The sequence below is a fragment of the Saimiri boliviensis genome, chromosome 4 (genome assembly GCF_048565385.1).
Source record: "Saimiri boliviensis isolate mSaiBol1 chromosome 4, mSaiBol1.pri, whole genome shotgun sequence".
NCBI lineage: Eukaryota > Metazoa > Chordata > Mammalia > Primates > Cebidae > Saimiri > Saimiri boliviensis.
In genome coordinates, this window is record NC_133452.1 from 93,958,278 (window position 1) to 93,974,485 (window position 16,208).

At 34.1% G+C, this 16,208-nt stretch overlaps 1 pseudogene; it reads right to left on the bottom strand.

Moving 5' to 3' along the window:
* Nucleotides 1-7,614: 7,614 nt before the first annotated feature.
* Nucleotides 7,615-9,007, bottom strand: LOC101037768 (growth hormone-inducible transmembrane protein pseudogene; annotated as a pseudogene).
* Between the last annotated feature and the right edge of the window lie 7,201 nt (nucleotides 9,008-16,208).

Here is a 16,208-nt window from a genome sequence, read left to right on the forward strand (position 1 = left end):
AATCCCACTTGACCATTGGGTGTATAATTGTTTTTATACATTGCTGGATTCCATTTGCTAATATTTGTTGAGGAGTTTTGCATTAATGTTTGTGAGATATCTTGGTCTGTAATTTTATTTTCTTTTAATGGCTTTTCCTGGTTTGGGTATTAGGATAATGCTGACCTCATAGAATAAGTTAGAAAGTATTCCTTCTGCTTCTATTTATTTTATTTTATTTTATTTTATTTTATTTTATTTTTTGAGACAGAGTTTCACTCTTGTTACCCAGGCTGGAGTGCAATGGCGCGATCTCGGCTCACCGCAACCTCTGCCTCCTGGGTTCAGGCAATTCTCCTGCCTCAGCCTCCTGAGTAGCTGGGATTACAGGCACGTGCCACCATACCCAGCTAATTTTTTTGTATTTTTAGTAGAGACGGGGTTTCACAGTGTTGACCAGGATGGTCTCGATCTCTTGACCTTGTGATACACCCGCCTCTGCCTCCCAAAGTGCTGGGATTACAGACTTGAGCCACCGTGCCCGGCTTCTATTTATTTTAAAAGATTTCTTAAAAGGCTGTAATTTTTTCCTTTAATGTTTGGTAGAATTTACCAGTGAACCCATATGGGTCTGATGATTCCTCTTTGGAAGACTATTAATCATTGATTCAATATTTAAATATATATTCCCTTTTTCAGGTTGTCTATTTATTCTTGTATGAGTTCTGGCAGATGGTCTTTCAAGAAATTGGTTCATTTCATCTAGATTGTTAAATGTTTAGACATAGAGTTGTTTATAATATTCCTTTATTATCCTTTTAATCTTCATGAAAACTGAAGTTTTAATATTAGCTATATGGATTTTGTCTTTTTTTTTTTTTTTTTTGCTTTGGTAGAGGCTTATTCATTTTATCTTTTTAAAGAACTAACTTTTGTTTGTGTTAATTTTCTGTATTGATTTTCTCTTTTCAATTTCACTGATTTCTGCACTGATTCTTATTATTTATTTTCTTCTGCTTGCATTGTATTTAATTTTCTCTTTCTAGTTTCCTGAGGTGAAAGCCTACATTATTTATGATGGATCTATTTCTATTTTACACATCCAGTCCCATAAATTTCCCTCAAAGCACTGCGTTCCCTACATATCACAAATTTTGATAAGTTGTATTTTTATTTTCATTTACTCAAAATATTGTTTAATTTATATTGAGATTTCTTTTTTAATCTATGTGCTATTTGGAAATGTGTTGTTTACTCTCCATGTATTTTGGAACTTTTCAATTATTTTTCTGTCATTAATTTCCTAGTTTAATTTTATTTATTCTGAGAGAAAACATATGATTTCTATATTTAAAAATGTGTTAAGAGGTGTTTTTTAATTCAGAATGTCTATCTTGTGAGCTTAAGAGGTAATGCGTATTCTGCTGTTTCTTGATGTAGTCTATAAATGTCAATTATAGCCAGTATTGTTAAAGAAGATGCTTTAAATGCTGTAATTTTTTCCTTTAATGTGTGATAGAATTTACCAGTGAACCCTTCTGGGTCTGGTGATTCCTGTTTGGAAGACTATTAATCATTGATTCAATTTTTAGATATATATGCACTTATTCATGTTGTCTATTTATTCTTGTGTGAGTTCTGGCAGATGGTGCCTTTCGAGAAATTGGTCCATTTCACCTAGGTTATTAAATGTGTTGTTAAGCTCAGCTATGTTCTTACTAATTTTGTGCCTGCTGGATCTATTTCTGCAGATGGATATTTAAGTCTCCAAATATAATAGTGAAGTTCCTTGCAGTTCTATCAGTTTTTGAGCTCATATAGTTTGATGCTCTGTTGTTAGTCACATAAAAATTAAGAAATAGTTACATGTTCTTAGAGAACTTACCTGTTATGTAATAACCTTCTTTATATCTGATAACTCTCCCTGCCTTAAAGTCCACTCTGTCTCAAATTAGTATCATTACTCGGATTTCTTTTGCTTAGGGTTAACATGATATTCTTCATTCATTTACTTTTACCCTTTTAAGCTCACCAAAGGCATTCTTTATTTCTGTTACAGTGTTTCTTTAATTTCCAGAATTTATTTTGGGTTCTTTCTTAAGATTTTTATGTGTCTTCATATTTACAGTGGAATTTTTGTGAACAATGTATAGTTGGGTTATGTTTTTTTAAGCCACTCTAAAAAGTCTGTTCATTTATTAACACATATAGACAATTGACATTAAAAGTGAATATTGGTATAAATAAATATCTATTATATTGGGTACTATTTTGTTTTTGTTGCTCTTGTTCTTTGTTCTTATTTTTGTCTTCCACTCTTTTTCTGCCTTTTGTAGCTTTAACTGAGATTTTGTATTATTTCATTTTCTCTGCTTTCTTAGAATATCAATTATACTTTATTTTTCACTATTTTTGGTGGTTGTCCTGGAGTTTGCAGTACACATTTACAACTAATCCAAGTCTGCCTTCAAATAATATTATACAACTTCAAGAGTAGTGTGAGTGCCTTACAGCAAAAAAAAACCTTAATTCTTCTAATCTCTTATATCATTGCTGCCATTAATTTCATGTACATATAAGCCTACGTAAGCATAATTCTATACTATATTATACATACATACTACATATACATAAGCATAATCTCATATATTGTTGATATTATTTTAAGCAATTTGAATCTCTTAGATTTAGAATTTTTTTAAAATTAAAGTTTTTATTTTAGCTTCATTTAGTTCTTCTTCAATACTTTCTTTTCTTTATGTAAATCTGAGTTTCTAACCTATATTTTTCTTTTTAGCTGTAAAAATATTTTTTTGACTTTCCTTGCAAGGCAGGTCTACAGGCAACAACTTTTCTTGATTTTTGTTTGAGGAAGTCTATTTCTCCTTCACTTTTAAAAAATAATTTTTCATAGTAGAGAATTGTAGGTTGATGGATTTTTCTCTCTCAACATTTTCATTTATTGATTACCTTCCATTTTTGTACGTCTTTGATTTTCCATAATTTTTAAATGATATGCCTAAATTTGGTTTTGGCTTCTTGGTTGTTTGCTTTTAGCATTTATACAGTTTGGTGTTCTCCATAGCGTCTGGGATTTATCTGTGGCTTAGTGTTTAACAGTAATTGGGAAATATTCTCAGGAGCTGTTTAAAGTATTTTGTTCTGCCCTTCCTCTCTATTCTTCTTCTTGTAGTCCCATCAGACATATTGTTACATCTTTTATAGTTGTCATACAGTCCTTAACTATTCTGGTTTTTTTTTTTTTCCAGTCTGTTATTTTTGCTTTTCAGTTTTAGAGGTTTCTATTGATATATCCTTAAACTCAGAGAATCCTCAGTTAGTCTACAAATAGGCCCATCAAGATCATTCTATTTTTGTTATAGTCTTTTGGCTTCTAGAATTTATTTTTGGCTCACTTAGGATATGTATTCATCTGCTTACATTGCCCATCTGCTCTCACATGCTGTATTTTATTTGTTAGAACACTTAACTTATTAAGTTGTTTCTTAAAAAACAAAAAAAAAAATTCTTCTCTGATATTCTAATATCCCTGCCATGTCTGACTTTTATGCTTGCTCTACCTCTTCAAATTGTCGTTTTTGCCTTTTAGTATGTGTTATATTTTTTTCTTAATAGCTGGACATGATGTACCAGGTAATAGGAACTGCTGTAAATAGTTTCTTTTAAAGTAGTGGTAAGGAGAGGAGGAGAGGAAGTGTTCCCCAGTGCTCTGATTAGGCCTCAATCTTCCAGTAAAGACCTGCCTCCGGACTGTGAACTTTGCAAGCGTTCCCTGGTTTTCTTCTCTCCACTTAGGTGGAATAAGGTGGCTAGAGTGGGCTAGAGTTGGGTATTTTCCTTCTTCCAGGTCAATTAGGCTCTGATGATTCCCCAGGAGGTTAGACTTTGATTAACTCGTTTCCTTGAGGAGAGTCCTTGTTTAGAACAGAGTGCTCTGCCATATTTCAAAACGGTTTCTTTTTTCTCCCCCCAATTCTGAAAGTGTGGGGATTTTTCTCTGATTTTACTATGAGAATCTGGTCAACATCCTCTAGTTAAAACTTACAAAAGTGTGGAGGATCCTCTATGATTTGAGCCTCCTAGAGTTCTAATTCTCAAGATTTGTCTGTACTTTTTCATTTTCTCAGTCTCAGCTTCTGCAAACCATGATTTCCTGTATTTGCCTGTCTCTTCAGTTTTGAGGCCAAGGATTTGTTCTATGTCTTCACTTTTCTTATGAATCTGAGATTTATTTATTTATTTATTTATTTATTTATTTATTTATTTATTTATTTATTTTTAGTCTGTCACTGTTTTGATTGTTAGGATGAAGTAGCAACTTTCCATGCTCCATTCACGAAGAACCCAGAAAGGAGACCCTTAATCCTCTTAAGCTTCTCTGAGTCCTTCCCCCTAGACATCTATATTGCATTTCAGTAGGAGAGATAAAGACCGGCAGACCTTGGCGCCACCCTTAGTCACACTCCTGTAGATCGCAGGCACGGTACTGAGGAATCTTTCTGGAAGGCATTGCTTTTGCTTAAACACGATCAGACCCCCACACCTTCTTCGTGGATCAAGACCGTTTCACATTAATTCCTAGAGCTGTAAGCCTTTAAAAAGGCAAGTATTTTCTTTGTTGGGGAGCTCAGCCTTTAGGCATCTATGCCACCACAGCTTCCAACCTAATAAATCACCACTTCTTTCCCAGTTCTGTGTTCGAGAGGTTTGTTTGCAGCCTTTCCTGCTTCAGAACCAGAAACTGGAATTCGGAGCAGGAGTTTAGAAGCTGAGCACTGTGTACATCTCTGTGATCTTTCTGAAGAGAAAGGATGCAGGAGACACAGAGCACAGAGGTGAGGCAAGAACACAGGGATCCTCAGGCTCTGTCTTGACAGAAAGCAATTCTGCTTTAATCTATTTGTATATTGTCCTTCAGCTTTTTGGAGTAATTGATTCTACTATATAAATGAAAGACAGATACAGAGAGAGACACAGAGAGAGAGAGACAGATTAATAGATAGATAATGGATGGTTGGATGAAAAGATAGGTGGTGCATAGGTACGAAGAATATGCCTGATTGCTATGCATGGAAAAGGCACATAGTGGCCTTCTAATTTTGTGCTCTGAATCAATTTTCTTCAGTCATGGATCTAGAGACTTAGCTTTAGGTAATAAAGTATTATTTAAGAGTGATCTCTGAGGATGTCTTGTGTAATCACAATAGGTAGAGTCTTATTTCTAGCGCTTACTGTCTTGTTTCTAATATTGCTTTAAATTTACCATTGTAAATTCAGCTATATAATGTTCTCCTAATTGTTTTCAAACTCAACATCTCTACTTAACAAGAACTGACAGTTAAAAATGAATGTTGTAATAAAAGTAATAGTCCCACATTAGTTTTATTTGCAGAAGGAACTAATGGTAAAATCAAAAGAGAGAAAAAATAAACAGATATGAATAAAGTGAAGCTTACAGGGAAGTTTCCAATCAATAAAGCTTTTTGTTTCTCTTCTGGGATCATCTACATATTCATTTAAATACAGGTTTCAATACTGAACAAAAACTAATGTTCAAGAACTTATGCACTTGAGCTTTTCTTCTTTAAAACTGCCTATGCCCTTATTTGGAAATCAAGGGTAAATATCTTATTCACTCTGTGAAAGACTGTCAGCTGACCTCAATGTAAATGAATACTCTAGATTTTCTAGTTGTTTGCCTTACCTGCTAGAAAATTCCTGGAGTGAGGGTTAAAAATAAGTATAAAGATACCAGTGTGGTTACTTAATTCATCACCTTGTCAATAGATGAAAATTCACATAATTTAATTTCCCACCCTCCTGTCTCTGTATTTTCTCTGCTGTCTGTCACAGGAGGGCAATGTAGATGCATGTTAATGAGACCAGGCTAGGCAGACACTCAAGGCATTTTTCTCAATCTGGAAAAAACGACTCAATAATATTTACAAAAGTCAATAAGAAGACAGTTGCATAAGCAATTGACAAACTTAAACGAGTTAGCAGACAAAAGAGAGGCAAGGTGAGATCAAGAAGTTTGTGCTAAAAAAAAATAGCAAACAGTATTTATCTTTTCTCTTTGTCTAAAGTCATATGATATGATCTAGACTTTGCACAAATGCCCTTGATTTAGATATCATTTTGTTCCAACAATCTTGAACCACAATAACAGAGAAAAAATAAAAATATTCAGAAATGGAAAAATAGCCTATTTATGAATCACTTTCTATCAAAGACTGTATATTGTTAAATAGAGGTATACTTAAGAATAGCAAGGTAGATGAGTGCTGATATAATAGATTTTACAATATTCTTGATCAATAGATCAAGAATCTGTTCCCTTTCTCCTTTAAAAGATATTGCACAATGCCTAGCTACAGAAAGTTTTACATTAGAATTTACTGTAATATATTGATTTTAAAGACAGTATCATTTCCTACAAGAATGTTAAAAGCACAAAAATATATGAGAACAAAATATGATGATTAATAAATGTATCTAATAAGTTACTATTTTAACTGTTTTGATTCATTGCCATTATATATGTGAAAATGAAGAATGGATAACCATGAAATGTATGGGTGTCCTAAGACTGATGAGGGAGTTTCAGAATAATGACACTGAAATTGTCCAGAAAAGGTGTTATATATACATATACACATACACACACACATGCATGCACAAACATACATACATATGTATGTATATACACTGCCTTTTAAAAAAAATTAATTGCTCTGAAGATAGAGATGGCCTGCTCATAATGAAAAGACCTAGGAATTTTTCATGAGAAAAACATGCTTACATCTATAGTGAACTCCTTATTTGGGCTAAGGAAGGTATTGCCATAAGTACAAGAGATATCGTTTTGCCCCAGGCATTTACACATGAAATATTTAGTTAGATTCTGAGCACTTCATTTTAAGAGACAATTTGACGTTCTACAGAACGTCATTAATAGAATGATTATGTGTCTGGAATCTACAGCACGTAAAGAACTAAGGATGTAGTTGATGATATCCTGAAAGAAAGAAAATCACAGGAATATAACAAGATCTCTATCCAATGCAATCAGACATAGATAAGAGGTTTCTTTCATTCGATACTAATCCAGTAATATCCATCAGGCCCAGTGTGTAAGAGAAGAGAAGAGGGGACACATTAGTTGTGATATAACCAACTCTGTCACAAATAATATGCAAGCCTAGACTCATATTGTGAGTGGGTTATAGAAAGATTTTCTGTAATAGATGGTGCTTAATTTTAAAGACATAATTACCCATGAGTCCTTGATGATACATTATTGATATCTCTTCCTAAAAGTTCCATTTCTAAAAATAGGATTTGTTATAAGTATTTAGAAATGCTTTTTTAGTATTTAGAAAATATTCATATTTAGAAAATAAAGTGTGTCTTTTAAAACCCCTTTCCCCACCAACCTTTGGTTAACTCTTTGGGTCTTTCTTACTTTCCTCCACAAGCCATCATTTCCATTCCCTTCTCTTCTTGATTTCATAAGAGTATCTCGTACACACATTCAACATAAGTTGTAAATAAATAGTTTCTGGCTAAAATGAAGATAGTTCCTATGAGTTTTACATGTTTACAGATGCCAAGTTCTTTTTTTTTTTTTTTTTTTTTTTTATTGGGAGAGGACTACTGCATTTATTTTCCAGAAGAAAAAGCAGACCTGAGGCATCACATTACTGGAACATTTAAACACAATGACAGGTTCTTATCTTCTAAACTTCAGTGAAAGTTGCTTGTACAAACTATTTAATGCATATCTGCCTATGAAACAAGCAAGATGTCTGATGTAGTAGAGAAGCCAGAAGCTCAGTCACTTCATTTCTTTCTGTTGCCTCCAGTTGCTAGCATAGTTGCAACTCGCATAAATATATTTAATGTGTCCATGTAGATTCCCAGCATCGAGTTAATGGGATCATATTTTTGAACTCCATACATTGGTGTTACTTCTGCGCACCTGATTACTTTCTGGGTATCATACAGAAGGAACATGCTGAAAAGAACTAATCCACCATACATTGCCACTGAGTACAGAGTGGCACCAGCCACAGTGGTAGGTGGAAGAAACATAGATCCAAGTGAGGACACAAAAACGAGACCCAGGCCCACTCCCAAGGGTGCACCCATGTTCAGAATCTTTTCACTGGGTGCGCACATGGCCACAGTGGAGAGGGCTCCCACAATGCCAGCTGTGTACCATGCAGCTCTGATGAGAAGAGGACCCCCTAATATCGTCAGAGGAGCAACCACTGCACCCATCACACCAGAATGTAGCAACCAAGCAAGGTGCTTTGGGCCTGGGCTCCGGTCATATGGTATTGATTGTACCAGCATTCCAGCTCCAATCATGGCTGCAAAGGTTGCATCAATTGTCACCCAAGAGCCTTTCATCATAAAGTTCATGAGAACAGGCGTTCTGCTTATTGCCATGGCAGACAAAGCTGTTAAACCAATACTTCCTGCTAAGTACATATAGGTGGAATGAATTCTATCCTTCACATACTGAGGCCAAATTACAGCCTTTTCAAGAGCTCCAATCTCATTAGACATTCCCAAGCCACAGTAGCACAATGTTCCAAGACCAACAGCAGCTCCTCCAGCAACAAACCATCTTCCCATCTGATCAATTTTAAATATTTTTTCCATTGATGGTTCCATTGCTGCCTCTTTGAGTTCTTGGCCAGTTCTCCCACGCCGGATCCCAATTCTTGTTTTGGTGGCATATTCCCTGCTGGGTGTTAACAGCCATTGATTCTTCGTGATGGAATTCTTCACGATGGAATTCTTTGCAACAGGGGAGGCCTTGGTGAAAGCTGAATGCAAAACCCTAGAAGGTAGTGTCCGGAGACACACAAGCCTTGCAGCCAGCATGGTGTTGCACCAGGTCTACCAAGCAGATCTGAAATGCTCGGTCCCCCCGTCACCTCTGCCGGGCAGTTTCCCTTCTGGGCCGGCGAAGCCCGCACTCCACCTACCCGGTCCCCCGCACCGATGCCAAGTTCTTAAGGAATTGAAACTAACTTGAAATTTAGGGCAACAGCAATCTTCATTTTTTGTGTAGAGAGACAATTTCAAAGACCCATTAACACTGCATGAGAGGCTGAGTAATCCAACTACTAGTGGAAAAAGTATAAACTATACTTCTAGGTTGAATAAAGAACCCCATACAAATTTTCCAAAAGATGATCATTGGGAAACGCACCAGTTCGTTCACCTCTGTAAAGTACTTCTCATTTAGAAGAAATAAAACAGTATAGTGTCTTTGTGACCTTTTCTTAGTCATCTTTACCAGTTCATTACCCGATACCTGACGTTTACATTTAAAGTTCCTCAAACATCTTTCCAAATCCCTTTCTCTTCTGACAGAATCCTCTCTATAATCTTTTAACTCTGCTATAATCCACAATATTTTCTTCAAATACAATATGCATGCTATTTTTAAAAAACAATCACTCTCTCTTTTCTTTGCCTCTATGCTCTTACATCTAACTACTTTCTTAATGTGTCTAGCTGAGACATCTTAAAGGCTCCTCAACTAAGTAGGTCTGAAATTAAATTCATTATCTTTCCCTCAAATCATCTCTTTGTCTAGGGTGATATGTTTTATGAATGAAGCTATAATTTATCTAATTGCATAAGTCAGAAATCTAGCATTTGTCCCTGGTCACTCCTAGTTGTTCGCACTCAGGACTCATACGTTTTCATTGATTATTAATATCACCTTCTAAATATTTCTCAAAACTGGCTTCTTTAATTCATCTTATAAGTTCAACCCCATAGCTCATGACTTTCAACTTAGATTGTTGCCTCTGTTTCAATCCATTTTACATATGGAAAAGAGTGATCTTTTAAAAATGGAGATCTCATTAAAAAGGCTAATGGTCTCGGGATGTCCTAAACTGCCCTCCTTATTCTCATCCTGCATTCATCTGCTGTCACTTCCTCTCCCCAGATCACTTTCTGCTTAGACCCCAGAAGTTTATTCAGCTTTCAGAAAACTATGCTCCCTCACAATGAAGGTCTTTACACTTGTACTTTCTCCCATCTGCTTGAATATTCTGTTCAAACCCTCTTTTTATATTAAAGTACGTTTAACTGTTGGCTTTCAACTCACATGTTTTTTTTTTTTTTTTTTTCTTAAAATAGGCATCCTTGATGTCTCATACTGAATCAAATCCATTCATAGAATTTCATGACAATTTATACTTTTCCAACATAATACTTTTAAGACTTTGTAACTATATTTGTGTGACCAGTTAATATCTGCTTCACCCTCTACATTATAGGTGCCAAAAAGGCAGATAGTGTGTTTTCATAATTTTCTGCAAAACACTTATTTACAAATATGATTATTAAGTAAATGAAAGAAAGAATATATGAATAAAATAAATAAGACATTTGAAATTTAAAAAGCTTCAAAAGGAACTTCTGGAGTTTTGGCAAATTTTGCTATATTTGTGCTATTGATATTTAACATATAATCATCAGATTTTACTGAGGAACAATATTCATTGAAAGTTTACTTGGATGAATTTACTATGACATCACTGATGTGAAGGTTAAATTGAGGTAGGCGTTAAGCAAGATATTTCTTTGAGCATGTTTAAGATTCCAGTTTTCTGCCTTGTTCAAAGTGATTTCTAGAAACATTTTGAAAATATGCTATGGATTGGGTAAATAAGCTTGAGTAAAAAGAAAATTTTTTCAAATTTATTTTTTCCTATAGCCATTCAAAGGCATTTGCGCACATTTCTTTGTTCTTTGTGTTTTTATACAAAAGGAATACCACTCTTCTTCATTCTACTTTTACATATACAAGCACATTTCTCTAGTTTTATTTTCCATTTAAAATATACATGCACATGCGGAAAATTGCAACTGATTCAGGCTGTCTCAATACATACCAATGTGCTACTTGATCCTGTTCTTGATATTTTGTTTTTTCCAGAATGAAATGTTTAGTCTTTTGCTAGTAACTTCAAAAAGATTTTGAAATATTTCCAAACTATGTAACATACTCATAAAAGGAAGATGCAATAAAGTAATATTATTTTTGTTCAAATTGTTCTAAGATTCAATTATATTATTTTAAACTCTCTTACTTCTTAAAAACTTGTAATGATGTATTTGAAGCCACTTCTAGGCAGCTCCTCAACTAAAGAGCCATGGGAAGGTATGTAGACTAATATTAAAGACAGTGAAAAAGGGTAATGATAGAGACTTAATGTCTGAAAATGCCAGAATTTTGATTTATTGAGTATAATGGTTATTTTATGTATCAATTTCTAGGGTATTTTTTTGGGTGAGATTGCCATTTAAATTGGTAAACACTGAATAAGCAAATTTTCTCCCATAATGTGGGTAGCCTCATTTAATCAGTTGAAGGCCTAAAAAGAAAAAAAGACTAGGCTCCACAAACAAAGGACAGTTTTACAGTACCCTTGGACTTCATCTACACCATTACACTGTTCACTCCCCTGGGTCTCTAGCCTGCCAGCCTACACTGTAGATATTGGACTCAGCAGCTTCCATAATTGTGTGAGCCAATTCCTTATAAGAATGGCACACAAAAAAAAAGAAGAAGAAGAAGAAGAGAAAAGAAATTCGTCTATTTTCTTCTCTCTCTATCGCTCCATATTATATATGCTATTAAATTTTATATTAAAATGGATGAATATTTTGAGATATAGATTAAGTATTAGTAAAGCCCTCTATATTTTTCAGCACTCAACAATTTATATATATATACATCACAGTGAATATATCCAATCATATATAAAATTTGTGAACAATTTTATAATTTGACAATACTCATGGAATGAATATTTATAAAGTATTTTTCTTTTCTGGAAGTATGTAGCCATTTCATATAATCTCTTTTCCAAGATTTAGAATTAGATAGCATACTTTTGTCTTTGTTGCTTAACATATTTTCTAGAACAGTAGCATTATAATACTGGCAGAACACATAAAGAAAGGATTGAAACTGGACCCTTCTTTACAGGTCATACAAAAATCAACTCAAGATATGGATTGAAAACTTAAATGTAACACCTAATCCTGTAAAAACCTTTTAATAAAACCTATGACATATCAGTCTGGACATAGGTCCTGGCAGAAATTTCACGACAAAGATGCCAAAAGCAATTGCAACCAAAGTAAAAATTGACAAGTGGGATCTAATTAAACTAAAGAGCTTCAACACAACAAAAGAAACTATCAACAAAAGAAACAAAAAACCAGCCCACAGAATGGGAGAAAATATTTGCAAACTATGCATCCAACAAGGGTCTACTGTTCTAATCTGTAAGGAATTTAAGTAAATCAACAAGCAAAAAAACAAAACAACAAAAAACATCAAAAAGTGAGCAAAGAACATGAACAAGCACTTTTCAAAATAAGACATAGGCACAGCCAACAAGCATATGAAAAATAATACTCAACATCACTAATCATTACAGAAATGCAAATCAAAACCACATTGAGATATCAGTCAGAATGACTATTATTAAAAAGTCAAAAGATAACAGATGCTGGTGAGGTTAAAAAAAGAGAGAGAGAGGATGCTTATACATTGTTGGTGGAAATGTAAATTGGTTCAACACGGTGGAAAACAGTTTTGTGATGTCTCCAATAAGTTAAAGCTACCATTCTACCCAGTAACCCTATTATTGGGTATATACCCAAAGGAATAAAAATTATTCTGCCATAAAGACATGTGCATTCATATGTTCATCACAGCATTATTCACAACAGTAAAGGCATGAAATCAATCCAGGTTCCTATAGACAGTGGACTGGAAAAATAAAATGTGGTACATATACACCATGAAATACCATACAGCCAATAAAAAAGAATGAGACTGTGTACTTGGAAATAGCATGGGTGGAGCTAGATGCCATTTTTTAAGCAAACTAATTCAGCAACAGAAAACCAAATACTGCATGTTCTCACTTATTAATGGGAACTAAATGTTGAGTACACACAGATACAAAGAAGGGAAGAATAGATATGGGGGTCTACTATAAGGTACAGAGTGGGAGGAGAGTGAAGATTAAAACACTACCTGTAGGCTCTTATGCTCTTTTCCTGGGTGACAGAATAATCTGTACAAAAAACTCCCATGACATGCAATATAACTGCACATGTACCCTTGAAACAAAGTAAAAGCTGAAAACAAATACTGGTGGGACATTTTTAAAATGGGTGGGACATTCAAAATTCTTAATGGTTATTATATAGGCAATAGGATATACTCTTTTACCACTGGGAGAACACGTGAACAAGAGGAAGTGTCTTTCTCTAGCTTTCTATTGTAACTGACAGAACTGGACTCAGATTTGGTTTGGCACATTCTCTCTCCTTTTTTTTTTTTTTTTTTTTTTTGGTCTGTTTTGGCTTTCCACTCTTAGTAAACTATCCCTTGAATAAACAAAACATTTCAGGTAGTTTCTGAAAAGTCCTGTCAGAAACTGGCACATTGAATCCCCAGCAGTGAGAGAAATTGAAGACAGCAAAGTTGCCACCTCCATGCCAAATTTACAAGAAGCTGAGTTTCCAGGTATGTCAAGTCAAGGAGTTCCAGCAAGCCCAGATAAATAATTTTCAGGACCCAGTACAAAGTAAAAATTCTAGAACTCTTGCTCAAAAATTGCTAAGAATTTCAAGACAGTGAGAGCAAAGTATGAAATCAAGTGTTGCGTCCCTTGAGTGTGGGGCCCTGTGTGGCTGTCAGAAAGCATGCTCTGGTTCCAAATATACTTCAACCCCTTACTTTGTAGCAGATGCTTCTTTAGATACTCAAAGGGTAAAGATTGACACTCATTATCCTGAGTTAATGAAGAATAATCTCAGGTGAACATTAGCAGCCTGGATTGGGTATGAGTGAGTAATGCCTACCTAATTACTACCAAGAAAAAAGCTGCCTCTCAAAAAGTGAGAAATAAATAAGCCTTTTGTTGGAACAGCTTAAGGTAAATAACTGAAAACATTATTTGTATGAAGTAAATGACTAAAGGAATGCAGAAGGTATTTTGTGTTTAACAGATATTTATGCTCGATACCTTAGATTTTTAAGAACATAAAACACATTAGTATCTTTGTAAGCAACCACAGTGTGCCATCATGTTTTGTCATACAGAACTTAGGTTAACTCCCATACATTAGAAAAAATTGTAACTGATAGTATTTATTTTCAAATTCTTTAACCAGTCAAACAGAATGAGAAGAGGACCAAAATCTTAAAACCACAGATAAGGACCCGCTTTTGTTAAGATTATTCACTTTTAGCAAGTACAAATTAACAGATTATATACATACCAGACTTTTTTGGATACGGCGACCGTAATTTCTCAGTTGATTCCTATTTACCTCTCTCTAGCCATTTAGTCGGCACCTATTTCACTTGTTCACTACTCTTTGTTTTCTTTGTTTTTTTCGGAACTCCTGGCAATATTTTTCATTTCTTTATGCAATTGTTTTCTGTTCTCTGTGTAAATCCTTGATAATGTCTAAAAGTATACAAAGTGTTTGTCAGGTTTCAAGATTTTCCAGTTACTAGGAATGCTGGTCAGAGAAATAGATTTAAGTTTCCAAAGTATCGTAGATGATTGGACTGGCAAAGTTACCATGTGTATGTAAAAGTTGTACCTAACTTTGTAGCTTTCCTGACTTAATAGATAATTAAGACATCAGCTCTCACTTTGGTTTTTCTGCAATTTATTTTCTTCCCTGGAACATTTTTCTTTTTCAGAAACAAACTTTATGAAACATTTTACTCCCAATTTCCTGCCTCAGGGCCTGCCTAGTTTTCTATGAAAGATTTCCAGAAATGTGAACTGTTGGCATTTTCTAACACCAAGATTTACTCCCTTATTTAATAATTATTTAAAATATCTTCCTCCCTTGAACTGACTTTGTATGTTTTACCCCATTAAATTTTAAATTAAATATTTTATGTGAAGATAACTGTAGATTCATTCTAAGTTTTAAGAAATAAGAAAAATCCCATATATTCTTTACTCAGTTTCTCCCAGTGGTTACATCTTGCAAAATTATAGCATTATCACAAACAGGATCGACATTCAAACAATCCATGGATCTTATTCAAATGTCCAGTTTTATTTATGCTTATATGTGTATTTAGTTCTATCCAATTTTATCATATGTGTAGGTTCATGTATCCACCACCACAGCCAAGATACAGAATAGTTTCATTGTCACAAATAGCCCCCATATTTGTATTTTATAACACACTGACAGCCACTAATCTGTTTTCCATTACTATAATATTGTCATTTCAAAAATTTTATATAAATGGAATCGTATAATATGTAACCTTTTAGAATCAGCTTAATTCACCCAGTGTATTTCCTAGAGATTTGTTCATGTTGATCTGTTTAACAATAGTTCATTTCTTTATATTGCTGAGTGATATTCCATTGCATAAATACATCACAGTTTCTTTAACCATTCCCTCATTTAAAAAAAAATTGTTGTTGTTTTTTTTAAGATTTTTTTTCTATTATGAATAAAGCCATTGTGAACTTTTGGGTACCAAGATCGTGTGAACATAAATTTTCATTTCTTTGAAATAGACCAAAAAGTACAATTGCTGGGTCATATGGCAATTGCATTTTTGGTTTTATAGGAAACCACCAAATCATTTTCTAGAGTGAATGTAACATTTAACATTCCCACCAGATACATATAAGTGATTCAGTTTCTCCAAATCTCTGTAAGTATTCAGTATTATCTTTATTGCTTATTTTATCAAGTCTGATAGGTATATAGTGATATCTCACTGGAATGTTAATTTCTATTTCTGTAATGATTAAATAATGTTAAACATTTTTTCAACTTGTGTATGTGCCTCCTGTGATCCTTTTCATGTCTGTATTGCATTTTACAATTGGATTTCAGACTGTAGTTACAATGATAATTTTTAGAAACTTTGTTGTGTGTGTGTGTGTGTGTGTGTGTGTGTTTAATTTGGCTTGATTTATCTGTTATCTTCAACCACTAGATTGGAGCTTTCAATAAAAGCTCAATGCTTTCATTTTTTCTCTTGTGTAACCAGAAGAGATGTATGTTAGGTGGTCCTTTCATTGCTGTAATAAAATATCTGGGCTGGCTAACTTATTTAAAGGTTTCATTGGCTCACAATTCTGTAGCATGTACAGGAA